Source organism: Ochotona princeps, chromosome 7 (assembly GCF_030435755.1).
Source record: "Ochotona princeps isolate mOchPri1 chromosome 7, mOchPri1.hap1, whole genome shotgun sequence".
Classification (NCBI taxonomy): domain Eukaryota; kingdom Metazoa; phylum Chordata; class Mammalia; order Lagomorpha; family Ochotonidae; genus Ochotona; species Ochotona princeps.
The window spans coordinates 47,625,204-47,639,439 of NC_080838.1; the positions used below are offsets into that span (position 1 = coordinate 47,625,204).

At 42.1% G+C, this 14,236-nt stretch overlaps 1 non-coding gene across 1 annotated transcript; it reads right to left on the reverse strand.

Annotated features, from left to right (window-relative positions):
• Positions 1-13,466: 13,466 nt before the first annotated feature.
• LOC131480884 (U6 spliceosomal RNA) lies at positions 13,467-13,571 on the reverse strand. The gene has a single exon (XR_009245872.1). It is a non-coding gene; the product is annotated as a U6 spliceosomal RNA (small nuclear RNA).
• Between the last annotated feature and the right edge of the window lie 665 nt (positions 13,572-14,236).

The following is a 14,236-nucleotide window of genomic DNA, read 5'->3' on the forward strand; positions in this document are numbered from 1 at the left end:
AGCCTTGCTTAGTCTGGTCTGTCCTCATCCCAGCCCACGTTCTCCAGTGGGAGTAGCTGTCCAGCAAGGGGACCAGCCCCTTAATCCCCCTGCCAATCTGTCCCTCCCTTCCTGGATCTCACGTGTGCTGGTTGGGTGCTGCAGTCAAATCCAGTACAGGCAACATCACCCTGGCATTCCATAATGTGTACTGGTTTTGTCGTGACCAAACCCGGCTCAACCCACACTCTGTTCTGGTGTTCGGATTTGCCAGTGGATGACATGAACTGATTCAGCCTGGTCTGCCCCTGACCCATGCCAAATGTGTGCCAGTGGGAAACTTTCCATGGCCTATTCTGGGCTGTTTCCTATCATGCTTCTTGCGCTTACCTGCAGGGACTGTGTCCTGCCAGAGGAGTTGCCCAGGCTCCTCCATCAGAACCCCTCCCAATGCCAGATTTTGCGCATACCAGGGGTTCCTTGAGCCAACCCTACTCAGTTCACCTCCTGTCCTAGCAGGAACAGTGGCTTTTCCCGGCTGGCTTTCACCCCATTCTGGTTCTTGTTGTTGGATGTTTCAGCCCAGCCATGGCTCATCCATACCCACATATGGCTCACACATGGCTCAGTAGGGGGTTGAGACCCAGCCTAGTCAGTCCCACATCTACCCTGGTTCTCCATGACACCAGATGGTGTTGGGGTCTGAACTGGCCTGGTGCATCCAATCCCAGCCCACACTAGTGCCTCGGGTGACTGCAACTGTTTCCTAGATAGAACGCAGCCCCCATTCCAGCACATGCGCCCATTGGTGGGAACCTCAACCCTGTTAGGGTGTCCAACTAGGGGAACTTGTATTTCCACAGGTTTGGACCCACACAACCCCATAGAGTCTACCCCCTAGACCAAGTTCTCGCGCGTGCTGGATACCGTCTTGACCCCGCCAAATGTGACCACTCCACTACTCCACCAAACAGTTGGGTAATGGTACCCATCACTGCCAAAGAGGCCCCCATCCATAGTATTGGTGTGGGCTGGTGTGTGACGATCAGTGATGTTCTAGGCAAACAGGCCATTTCTGTATTCCGAATTGGGTTGGTGTATCTGACTAACAGTAATTGTCTCCTGGGTACTTCCCTCCAAACCACCAGGTCTCAGTCCCCACGCATGCCTAAAACTTCCATGAGCCTGTCACTGGGAATCACCCAAGATTCACTACTCACCTACACTAAAATTGGACTTAGTCATGGGTGTCCCCAGGCAGCAAACATATCTTTAAAAACCCCAGAGCAGGCCACCGGGCGGCCAGCAGGCAAAGCCTGGCACCACATGGTGCACTGGCCACCCTGGGGGAGGCCGAGGACTTGTTCACTGCCTTGTGGCAGTGTCTTTGGCATGAGCCCCCAGCATTGGGTCCGACCCGGCAGGGGCATCCCCCACAGCCGCCACACTGTGAGGAGAGGCACTTGCCCCCAAACCCAAGGCCCGAACCAACTATATACTTTTTTAAACTAATGTTCTTTTTAAAAGATTTTAATTGATTTATTTGAAAGGCATAGTTACAGAGAGAGTGAGAGCGAGAAAGAGTTTCCATCCACTGGCTTACTCCCCAGATGGTATCATTAGCTAAGGCTGGACCGGACTGAAGTCAGGAGCCTGGAGCTCCGATTAGATCTCCCATGTGTGTGCAGGAGTCCAGTACATGGGTCATCATTTGCTACTTCTGCGGCAAATTAGCAGGGAGCTTGTTAGACAGTTGAGCAGCTCTACAGTCAGCCATTTCCTCAAAGATCCCTTTTAGTGAGAAATCATGTTAAAACACTCCAAAGGCTTGCTCCTAAGCCTTTTCCTTGGACAGAGTCAGGACACATATGTTTTAAAGAGGAAGAGAAAAATCCTATGTACACACTTGTATTCTCATTCAATGGTAAGATTTAGTCTTAACCTTTTAAATTTTATCTTCGTATCTGTTTTTTCTCATACTAAACTATTGATAGCTAAGAAAATTAATACATCAATAATTGCTTTATCTTATAATAGGCATATGGCTGATTCTAAAAATAATAATACAGATATTTTCCCCCACATTAGCTGTTGAATGAAGTGTGAAATTTCTGGATAACTCTTTTGTCTTTATAGCATGGCTCACTGAAAATTTACAGTAATGCTGTTTCTAAGTTCAGTTAAAATAATTCTTCTCTCCATTAGAATATCGCATTAACTGAATTTCCAGTTCATTTAATTCAATTTCTTCTCAAAATGTACATATTTTCCACTACAATTTTTTTTTTTGGAGATTTGTTTTGCTTATTTTAAAGGTAGAGTTACAGAGAGAGAAGGGAGACATAGAGAGATGTCCCATCCTCTGTTTTACCCCTCAAATGGTCATAATGGCAAGGGCCAAGCCAGAGTGAAACCAGGAGCAAGGAGTTCCTTTTGGGTTTTGGTTTCCACATGGGTGGCACGAACCTAACCAACTGTGCCATCTTTCACTGCTTTCCCAGGAGTATTAGCAGGAAACTAGATGAAAAGTGGAATAGGAGATAGAGAGCTGTTATAGCAGTCTATTCCTCTGCCTCCTAGTGCTGGAATTCCCTATGGGCACTGGCTTGTGCCCTGACTAATCCACTTCCCATCCAGCCACCTGCTCATGGCCTGAGAAAGTAGTCGAGGATGGGCCAAGTCCTTGGGACCCTGCATCCACCTGGCAGACTAGGAGGAAGCTCCTGGGTTCAACTTCAGATCAGTTCTGGCCCTTGCAGTCATTTGAAGAGTGGAGGTGTGGATGGAAAATCTCTCTGCAAATTTGCCTTTTAAATAACAGCAAATCTAAAAAACAAACAAACAAAAAAGGTAACAGCCAGTGTCAGATGCCAGTGTTGCAGGCAGGGTGGCAACTTAACTTGCTATAGCATAGTACTGCCCTCCCCCAGCAACATTTTTTGCTGTAAGATTCCCTTGTATGCATACACTTATAAATTTTATACTAGGGCCCAGCACAGTGGCCTAGCAGCTAAAGTCTTCGCCTTGAACATGCCAGGATCCCATACGGCGCCAGCTCTAATCCCAGCAGCCCCACTTCCCATACAGCTCCCTGCTTGTGACCTGGGAAAGCAGTCAAGAATGGTCCAAAGCCTTGGGACCCTGCAACCACGTGGGAGACCCGGAAGGAAGTTCCTGGCTCCTGGCTTTGGATCAGTGCAGCTCCAGCTGTTGTGGTCACCTGGGGAGTGAATTATCAGACAGAAGATCTTCCTCTCTGTCTCTCCTCCTTTCTCTATATATCTGGCTTTGCAATAAAAACAAACAAATCTTTAAAATACAAATAAATAAATAAATCTTTTGAAAAATTTACACAAAAAATAAACTTATCAGTCCTTTTTCCCACAAATTTCTTTTAGTACCACACCCATGTTTACAGCCCATATAAAGATCAGTAAAGAAAAAGGTGCTTAGTTATGCCTTCAGAACAGCCTTTGGAAGTATATGAAACAAACAAGGCAAGTGAGCTGAGGAGAGATGCAATTTTATCAATGTGAAGATTTTTACATTAGATTCATCCAAGAGGGCCCGGCAGCGCCGTGGCCTAGCGGCTAAGGTCCTCGCCTTGAACGCCCTGGGATCCCATATGGGCGCCGGTTCTAATCCCAGCAGCTCCACTTCCCATCCAGCTCCCTGCTTGTGGCCTGGGAAGGCAGTTGAGGACGGTCCAGTGCATTGGGACCCTGCACCCACGTGGGGGACCTGGAGGAGGTTCCTGGTTCCCGGCTTCGGACTGGTGCAGCACCAGCTGTTGCGCTTACTTGGGGAGTGACTCATTGGAAGGAAGATCTTCCTCACTGTCTCTCCTCTCTGTATATCTGACTTTGTAGTAAAAATAAATAAATCTTTAAAAAAAAAAGATTCATCCAAGATAAAATGTCAACCCTTAACAAAGATTTGGGAAGATTTAGCGACATCCAAAATATCTGATCTAAATAAAAATGTTGGCTTGCTTTGCAAATGCACTTACAAGTCAATAGAGGGCAATTTGGTTGCCCCAGCCAAGTCAATAGTTACAACAGTTCAGATTTTATTCATGAGAAATTTTAATTCGCAATTGACTATTGCTTGAATTATTCCCCAAAACATGTGTAAACCAACTTTATAGGGAACACAAAATGCCCAAACCTTCCAAAGAAATATTTTAAAAATCTTGAGCTTTGAAACATTCATAAATAATGCTATAATAAATCTTCATTTTTTTAAAGATTCGTTTATTTATTATTGGAAAGTCAGATGTACAGCAAACAAGAGACAGAGAGGAAGATGTTCCGTCTGATAATTCACTCCCCAAGTGACCACAATGGCCAGAGCTGAACCGATCTAAGACCAGGAGCCAGGAGCTTCTTCCAGGTCTCCCATGTGGGTGCAAGGTCCCAAGGTTTGGGCCATTCTTGACTGCTTTCCCAGGTCACAAGCAGGGAGCTGTATGGGAAGTGGGGCTGCTGGGATTAGAGCTGGTACCCATATGGGATACTGGCGCCCATATGGGATCCCGGTGCATGCAAGGTAAGGACTGTGGCACTAGGTTGTAGTGTGGGGCCCAATAAATCTTCATTTTCAAAGCAAATCTACAAGTATTTGTTGTTAGCTATATGGGTTAGCAACGGGTTGGATTTTTCTAAATATCAGTTCATGCAATTTTTATACATTTGTTACATATAGTCATGCACTGTGTAACAATGTTCTGCCAATAATAGACAACATTAAGACAATGATACTATAAGACAATAAAATCATTTTTGTGTAATGAAAGCATAGCTGGAAAAGAGGCAAGAGAAAGGACATAGCAAAAAAAAAAAAACCAATAAATTCACACTGAAGGATTTAACAGAAGCTTTTGCAGATTTTAGCAAGTTTGTGAAAACATAGGGCGGTTGTTTGGTGTAGCATTATCACAGCTTGGAGTATCTGCAATTCCCTGTTGAATCGCCTGGTTGTCTCAGCTCCTTGGCTTCCCATTTGGTTACCTATTAATGTACACCGTGGGTAGTAGCAGATGGTGTCTCAAATAGGTGAGTCCCTGGTACCAGAATGAGAGACAAATTCAGTTACAGGCTCCTGGCTTCAACCTGGCCCAGCCCTGGCTGTTGTAGACATTTGGAGACCAAGCCAGCCAATGGAAAATTTCACACCATCAGTCCAGCTCTCTGTCTTTCAAAGAAAATGAAAATAAATATTTTTTTAAGTTTCAAAACCCCAATACTGGAAGGGTTTTATTCATAGAGAAATGTCTATAACGCATTGTCTGCTAACAAATGTGTCTGTGTTTTAAGAGATACTATTCCAAGATTAAAAATTTTTCATGAAGTAAAAAAGTTACAGTAGTTTTTGCTATAAATTTAGTGCAGTTGCAAAGATTAGTTACTCCTCACCATGGTGTTGAGGATTTTCCTGCACACCCCCCAAAAAAAAAAAAAAATGTTCTGCACCTAAAATGTTGACATATATCTTGTTAGAGTTACAAGCCAGTCTGGATTATCCTAAAATCTGCCAAGATCAGCAAAATTTTACTTCAACACAACAACTGGCTAAATACTAAGATGAAATGGACACGAAACAGCTGAATGGTGCCTTATGGCCATTTTAAGGTATAGAACAGCCGGTCCTGTATATGAACTAAAATTGAAATGTCAATGAGCTAATCATAGGTTGTGGCTAGGACTTGTTTTCCTTTTTTTTTTTTTTTTTTTTTTTTTCTTTTTAATACACTGGTTACTCAAAACCATGTCAATTCCATAACATTGCAAATTGCTGTTGATGTTATATTGGGACTCTTAATTGACTGTGATGATATTCTGCCAGCTCAAACTTCAGACCAGAAAAGGTCTCCCCAAGAAACTGTTCAACCCATCTGGACAATAAGTAGCTGGACTCTATGCTTGGTATATGTTTGCAATGAAAGAATCTTGATTGAATTTGAACTGTAATACTGCATCAAGGTGGAGGAATCCACCGGGGGGAGGGGAGGGGGAGGGATGGGGGGATTCCCAGAGCCTATGAAACTGTCACATAATGCAAAATAATTAACAATAAAAAAAAAGATGATAAAAAAAAAATTTAGTGCAGTTGAAGTATATAATGTGTGTAGTTTGTAATGATGGACCATGGTGCCCTAGGGCTTCCCCTTCCCTCAACACTCACTAACCCACCCAGAGCACCTGCAAGCTCCATTCATGGTAAGTGCTCTACCACTTTTTATGTTTCATATTACATTTTTCTTATGTGTTTTCTATCTTAGATATGTTTATATATATAAATACCAGCTTGTTATGGATGTTTATAATATTTAGTAAAATAATATCTGCCCAGGTTTGCAATTGAGATGCAATATAATCTAGATGCATATTAGCCCATATCATCTATGAGTACACTCTGATGTTTGTACACTGAGGAAGTTGTCTAATGACATATTTCTCAGAATGTATCTGCATCATTTTTGTTTTAAGATTGATCTGTTTATTTTAAAAACAAAATCATGGTGGAGGGAGAAAGAGAGCGAGTGAGAGAGAGATTCACCAATGGCTGCATCAGCTGGAACTGGACCAAGCTAAAGCCAGGAATCTGGAATTCCATCAGTCACTCCCAGATGGGTGACAGGGGCCCAAGCAGTTGGGCCATCTCCCACTGCCTTCCCAGGTACATTAGCTACATCAGAAGTAGAGCAGCCAGTACTTGAACCAGTATTCATATTCAAATGCTGGTGCTGAACCCAGTGGCTTAACTTAGTTGGTCACAGTTCCAGACCCATACCTTTACTGTTAAGTGATGCATGATAGTGTTTATACCTAGACATACCTCTATCCAGCTAGCTAGTTTCTCCAAATGCTTTAGAATTCAAAGTATTAATCTGAGCAATCCCTTTTGGCAAATGAGTAAAATTTTCCAACAATGCAAAATTCGTGATGTAAACAAGTCCTTCTGTACTTCTACATTGTAATACGATGCAACAGCACTGATTCGCCAGGTTTTTCCTTCTCCCTACAGATTTTGTAAAATAAAACAAAACAAAACCCAAATTTTCAGTTTCAGCTTGGGGGAAAATAAGTTGCATTATTTTTTAAGAATTTAGAGTGCACTGTTTTTCTTTTAAAACAGGAAATAAAAAGCCAAACAAAGAGTGAGTATGTAAGTTTCCATATCCTGTGGTGAAATATGATAAGTGACCTGGACAGTCCTTGTCTAGAGTGATTAGAATAATCTACTAGTGGAGGAAGAAATCTCCCCAGTTTCCTGTTGAGATTCTAAGCAGTAGAAAAGGATTATTGAATTAATGCCTATTTCACAAAAACATCAGGGCACTGAAAGACAAAGAAAATAGTTTTCATCTGGAAAGAATGACACTGATGTGGTAAAACTGTCCAGTTAATGAAGTATGTATGTTCCACTGAAGACAGAGAGATCCCAGGTGTGTATGGACATACGCACTAATTAAATCCTCTCGCAGGAAGAATTCCTTTGGTAAGTACAAACCAGAGAAAGAGCATGGAGCACCTGCTCCTGGCCCTTGTATGCACAAATGTCTCCCAAGACCACGTTTTCACCTTTTAAAGTCAAGCTCCTCCGTCTGAGCTGTCAGGCTGAAATAGGTCTCTGAGTTAAAGTCCAAAACTCAAAAAATGACATAGAAATGTAGAGAATAATTAGGAGATGTTTCAGAGCAGTTGTTTCTTTACTAGCATGTCTCAAAAATCCTAAACCTGCTGACTCATTAATCACCATGTAGTAGCCATAGATGTATGCTTACATAGCACATCCCTTTCCTCTTCTGTCTGGACCCTAGCAACATTACACTGCAATGAGGGTAATTCAATCAGCATGGAAAAACTTGGAGTTATACTAAGATGCTGCCCAGTTGTACTGATGTACAGATGGCTACGTTAGCTTTTACAAATTCGGCTGTGCTAACAAATGGCTCCAAATGTCCCCAAACACACACACACACACACACACACACACACCCTATAAAACAGGGCTGAGAGTGTCTAAGAGCTTGGAAAGGTCAGTAGACTCATTTCCATTCAATGGACAGAATTGGAGAGTCATATTCTCTGCTTAGGGATTTTAATAAAAAGTATATTCGCCACATCTTTTACGTGGTTTTTTGTCTTGAAGCTCAATCTTCAAACTCAATCAAATGGAGGTCTGTGAAGCACATAAATATTCTGTGGTTCTAGATGCTTGCCTCTTTTGCGTTGCCTCCTCCTCTGCTTTAGAATGAAGGTGGTATTTGCATTTTCTCAAACATGAAGAAAGTGGGGGCAGATATTTTGTCTAGCAGCTACGATTTCCAAGTGCCATATCAGGGTGCATTGGTTTGATAACTGATTCTGTTTCCTTACTCTAGATTCATGCACATGCAGATCCTGGGAGGCAACAGTGATGGCCCCAGTAACACAGGTCCTGTCACCCACATGGGAGACCTGGATTGAGTTACCAGTTCCTATCTTTGGCCCAGCTGCAAACATTTTGGAAGTGAACCAACAAATGGAAACTCTGTGCGTCTCTCCCTCTTCATCTCTGGGGTGGAGGATGGAAGTGGCATATTGTATGAAATTTCAAATGTGCTATTAATTCGATAGGCTTTTCTCAGTTATTGTTCCCTTGCAGTATTGTGCATAAGAGATTTCCATAACAACCCAAGAGTTTTGAAAACAACAGATTTAGGATCTATAGCAACATCACCATCTTTGGTTTAAAAACAAGAGAATTGAGAAGCAAAAACATGTGAATATTTGTCATCCAAAACTAGCAATATAGAGAGAGAAATTTTCTGAACATAGTCAGCTATTTATTTTTAAGATCGATATGCTTGTTTGAAAGGCAGAATTACAGAAAGAAAGGGAGAGACATACAGCAGCGTCTTCAGTCTGTTGACTCACTCCCCAAAATGTCCACAACAGGCCAGGTCTGGACCAGGCAATATTGGGAACCAAGGGCCAGGAAGTCCTTCCCAGGCTCATAAATGGGTGGTGGGGCCCAAGTTTTCTAGTCAAATATAGAAACACGGTACCCAATGAGACATCATATGTTACTTTTCTGAATCTTTTTTTCTTTGGCAAGCTTTTCAGCTTTCAGTTACACTCATATTTTCCCTTGGTATGTTCATCTGTGATAACACCATAATCTAACATTTTTGCTTCTTGTGGGGTGGGGGAAGAGGGTCCAATGCAATGGTTTAATTGGCTCATCCTCCCCACTGCAAGCACTGGGACCCCATATGGGCACCCAATCATGTCTCATACGGGACCCCATCATGTCTCAACTGCTCCACTTCCCATCCAACTCCCTGTTTGTGGCCTGGGAAAGCGGTGGAGGATGGCTCAACGCCTTAGGACCCTGCATCTGCATGGGAGACCAGGAAATAGCTCCTTGCTCCGGACTTCGGGTCAAATCAGCTCTGGCCGTTGCGGCCATTTGGGGACAGCAGATTGAAGATCTTTCTCTGTCTCTCCTTCTCTCTGTAAATCTGCCTCCCAAATGAAAATAAATAAATCTTTAAAAAAAGAAAGAAAGAAATGCTTCTTGGGATATATGAGTATGTACGTTTATGCTTTTATTAAATTATCCAAAAGGCAAAGTTACAAAGATAGATAGATAGATAGATAAAGATAGAAAGAAGGAGAGAATCTTCCCTAAATGGTTCACTGCCTAAAGGGTCTCAACAGCCAGAGATGGGTCAGGCTGAAGCCAGGAGCCAGACCCTCAATCCCAGTCTACCACAGGGGTGGCAGGGACCAGCTGGGCCATCTCCCACTGTTTTTTCAGGCATATAAGCAAGGAGCTGGATCAGACATGTACAGACTTAGACTAAAACTGGTATCCATATGAGATGCCAGAGTCACAGATAAAAGCTTAATCTATTGTAGCCCCTAAATCTTTTAAATTTAAAAATTTATTAAGGTGGCCAATGTTGTGATGTACTGTATTAAGCCATAACCTGTAATGCCAGCATCCCATATGATACTGGTTTGAGTCCCAGCTGTTCCATTTCTAAGCCAGCTCTCTGCTAATACACCTGGGAAAGCAGTGGAAGATTGTTTTTGTGTTTGCATCTCTATCATCTGTATGGGAGATCTAGATGAAGGTCCTGGCTTCTGACTTGGGTCTGGTCCATGGTGGCCTTGGCCTTGCCCATTGTCGCCATCTGGGGAGTGAACCAGTGAATGGAAGATGTCTGTCTTTCAAGTTCACCCTTTGTGTATAACTCTGTCTTTCAAATAAATAAAACAAGTCTTTTAAAATGCAAATATCCAAGCTGGTATCTTAACTGCCAGGCCAAATACCTATTTGCTAAATTTTGTTTGATTGGCACATTGTACAGATTTGCAGGGTACGGTGTGACATCTCAATATGTGTGTATAATGACTGAAGAGAAGATCAGGATAACCTGCACCTCTAACACCTCAAACATTTCCCATGTCTTCGTGTTGGAAACACTGAAAGTCTTCTCAACTAGCTGTTGGGAAAGGAGCAACTGTCACCCAGTTACCCTACTGTGCGGTAGAACATTGGCAGTTATTCCTCCAATCCAACTGCACTTCTGTATCCTTCATTCCTTTCCCACCTCCCCAGGATGTATTTCTGGTTCTGATTCACTTCACAATCAGCTGCCTTGATTGTCAGCATACCTGCTAGGAAATTCTACTTGGATTTTCCAACTGTAAATCAGGTCAATATCTGATAACTTTCTTGACAGTGTTTTCTCCTCCTTTCTATTCAAATCTTTTTCAGCTTTCTTGTTTCTACAGATGGCTTTTTTACTTGATATCTCAGACTACCAATAAAAAAAAATACACACTTTGCAGAAAATCTAGGTATTTTCTGTGCGCCCTGTCACACCTTTAACATCCAACTCATGTGTTATTTTTCCATAATGTCATACCCAGTTACTAAAATCTTAATTTTTTTTCCTTCAAGTGGTTTCATAGTTTTCTGTTTCATGGTTATACAAACACATCTAAATAACATTGACTTTATCAGCCTGACAACAGTGATGTTCTTTCATGATTTGTTCTTGACTATTCTTATATATTGGTATCCTAAAAATGGAGGAACACTGCATATTCTACCCCTTTCAGGAACAGTAATTGGTTGCTCTGACCATCAAAGTAAAATCTATATTTAGGGTGTTAGTTTACACTGTCTCCCCTTATTCATGGTTTCATTTTCTACTGTTTGAATTACCCGAGGGCAATCATCATCTGAAGATATTAAATGGATGACTACAGAAGTAAACAATTCATAAACATCAAATTGAATATTGTTCTGTGATTACACTGATTTGCTCTTCTTTAGTTTTGAAAAAGCAAAAAGACAGAGAGACAAAAAGAGGGAGAAAAATAGAATTTCCCATCTTTTGGTTCACTTACCAGTTGGATACAATACTCAACTAGGACTGGGCCAGGCTAAAACCACAAGCTGAGAATTCAGAACAGGTCCTGGGAAGCAGGGACCCAACTGCTGGAACCACCATCTGCTGCCTCCCAGGGCATACAGTAACAGGAAGCTAGACTTGTGAGTAGAGCTGAGAATCAAAGCCAGGTAGTGTGATATGGAATATGGGCACTCTAAGCTGTATTCATAATGCTATGTCAAATGTCTTCCCTAACCGCCTGTCTTGTTTTGCCAGGAATGTGTATTAGCATATCCATGGTGTATATACCATGAACCCAGTAGTTACTTAATAGCTGTTTCAGTTATTAAGTCGATTGTCATGGGATGGCAGTGCTTATATTCAAGTATTCTTCATAAAGTAGCCTATTACTATGACAATAATGACTGTTACTTCATCTCATTATGTCGTGTCATCTCATATCACCACAAGAAAGATGAGTGTAGAACATTTAGATTTTTTTAAGATTTATTTATTTTTATTGGAAAGGCGGATATACAGAGGAGGAGAGACAGAGAGGAAGATCTCCTGTCCAATGATTCACTCCCCAAGCAGCCGCAACGGCTGGAAATGAGCTGATCCAAAGCCAGGAGTCAGGACCTCTTCCAGGTCTCCCATGCGGGTGCAGCGTCCCAAGGTTTTGGGCGGTCCTTGACTGCTTTCCCAGGCCACAAGCAGGGTGCTGGATGGGAAGCGGGGCTGCTGGGATTAGAACCAGCGCCCATTATGGGATCCTGGCGCAGGCAAGGCGAGGACTTTAACCACTACGCTATCGTGCCAGCCCCATTTAGATATTTTGAGATTGCATTCAGCTACATTTTATTATAGTATATTGCTATATTTTACTATTATTATTCTTACTGTGCTTAGATTATAAATTATACTTTATTATAAATATGCATATTTATGAAATAACTGTATACATATAATCATATATGTCTTCCAGCAGTCATTAAACGCCTTTGAATGTATCCTATAAAAATAAGAGGGACAGTCCACACTCCAAATCATTAGGTTTGGGTTCAACTGAAAGCAGCAGATGAACCAAAACAAGAGTGGTTCAGACTAAAAAGATGTGAAAGTTTGGAGAATCCTTGAGCATGTTTGATCATCATCAAAGACCTTTCCTCCTTCTGCCTTATTCTGTATTCAACTAATAGTTCAAGAGAGCGTTCCATTTGTCTTCATTCCAGGCAGCAGCAGAACAACTTACAGCTTTGCCTTAGTTCAGGAAATTTCCTTGGTGTTTCTCTCTCTCTGTCTCTCTCACACATGCATACGTGCACACACTACTGCAGTTTATATCTTTTGAACAAAACATATTTTTGTGACCAAAGGTTGTTTTATACTAATGACTGTGTGCCATGGTTTGAATGTTTGTATCCTGTCCAATGTTGAAACTTAATCTCCAGTGCCATGGTATTGGGAGACATGGCTTTCACTGAGTTGTGAGGGGTCTGCCCTCATGAATAGAAGCTAGTGCTCTTCTAAACAGGCTCCACAGGCAGAGGGAGTTCATCTCTCCTTATACTTGCATTGCCCTCGATGATGACGCGGTGTCACTGCCCTTGGGAGGACCCAGCATCAAGGAGCCTTCTTGGAAGATGGCAGTAGCCTTCATCAGATTGATGAACCTCCTGCTGCATGGAGCTTAAAGGGTCCAGCCTCCAAATCTATGAGAGACAAAGTTATTCTTTATAAATTAGCTAGAAGCTGTATGACAGGAACACAAAACAGACTACGATGCTATGTATCTTCCTAAAAAATGGAAGTTCTAGCATTGATGAGGCTGAGATAGTGGATACCACATCTATCTTTAAATGGCTGCTTGTTCATTACATCCTGCCCTTTCAGTCAAAAGGGCAGGATGAATTTAGTTCATCTTAGTTCAGTTGAACTTAAACTCTTCAAAATGGCTCCGTTCACTGCTGTCTCTATCCTTTAAACTAGAGGTACTGTCAATGTGTAGCCATTGGGATCCTTATTTTGTAATAATCTTACATTGAGGGAAGGAACTAGGCTGTACATACCTTATGTCCTACCCACCATTGCTTGGCATATTGCCTGGCCAGAACAATCTGCATGTCATCTTTGACAGGGGCCATACTAATTATCTCTGTCGTTCCAATTTTAGTATATGTGCTGCTGATGTGAGCACCAGGAGAACACTCTGCGGGCCATGTTCTTTTGTAATTAACAGAGCTGGAAGTAACCACATATTTCATTCTTAAGGAGTGGTTATGCACCAAGTGTTAGGATGTATAGTACTGCATCTCAATGCAAAAATATATATAGACAAAAGAAGACGGTAAAATAATAGAGGTGAGCTAAATGTGTACAACAACTTTTCTTGTCATGTGAGACCTGTGGTCAGGAGAGCTGGCAGTGGATTAGCTGCTGTTTGTGAGAACAACATCCCATGACAGAATACTGTCTTGAGTTCTGGCTGATCCATTTCTGATCCAGCACCCTGTTAATGCATCCTGGGAGGCAAGAGCATGACTCAAGTGCCTTGGAACCCTGCCACCCATATGGGAGACTGGATGGAGCTCCTGGCTCCTAGCTTCTGTTTATCTTATCTCTGGCTATTGTGGCCATCTGGGAAGTGAACCAGTAGACAGAAGATTTTTTTGCTATGTCAAGTAAAAAAAATGGATCTTGTTCAAAAGGAAGAATGGTAAGGACATTAATCCTGTGTGTACATCTGTGTGTGTGTGTTTACAATTTAGCTGGAAAGATAAGAGTTACACAGTTAACACAAATAGAGTGAAATCTTCTTTGGAAAACAATAGCAACACATGCCCTCATTTGCCCCCTGTGCTG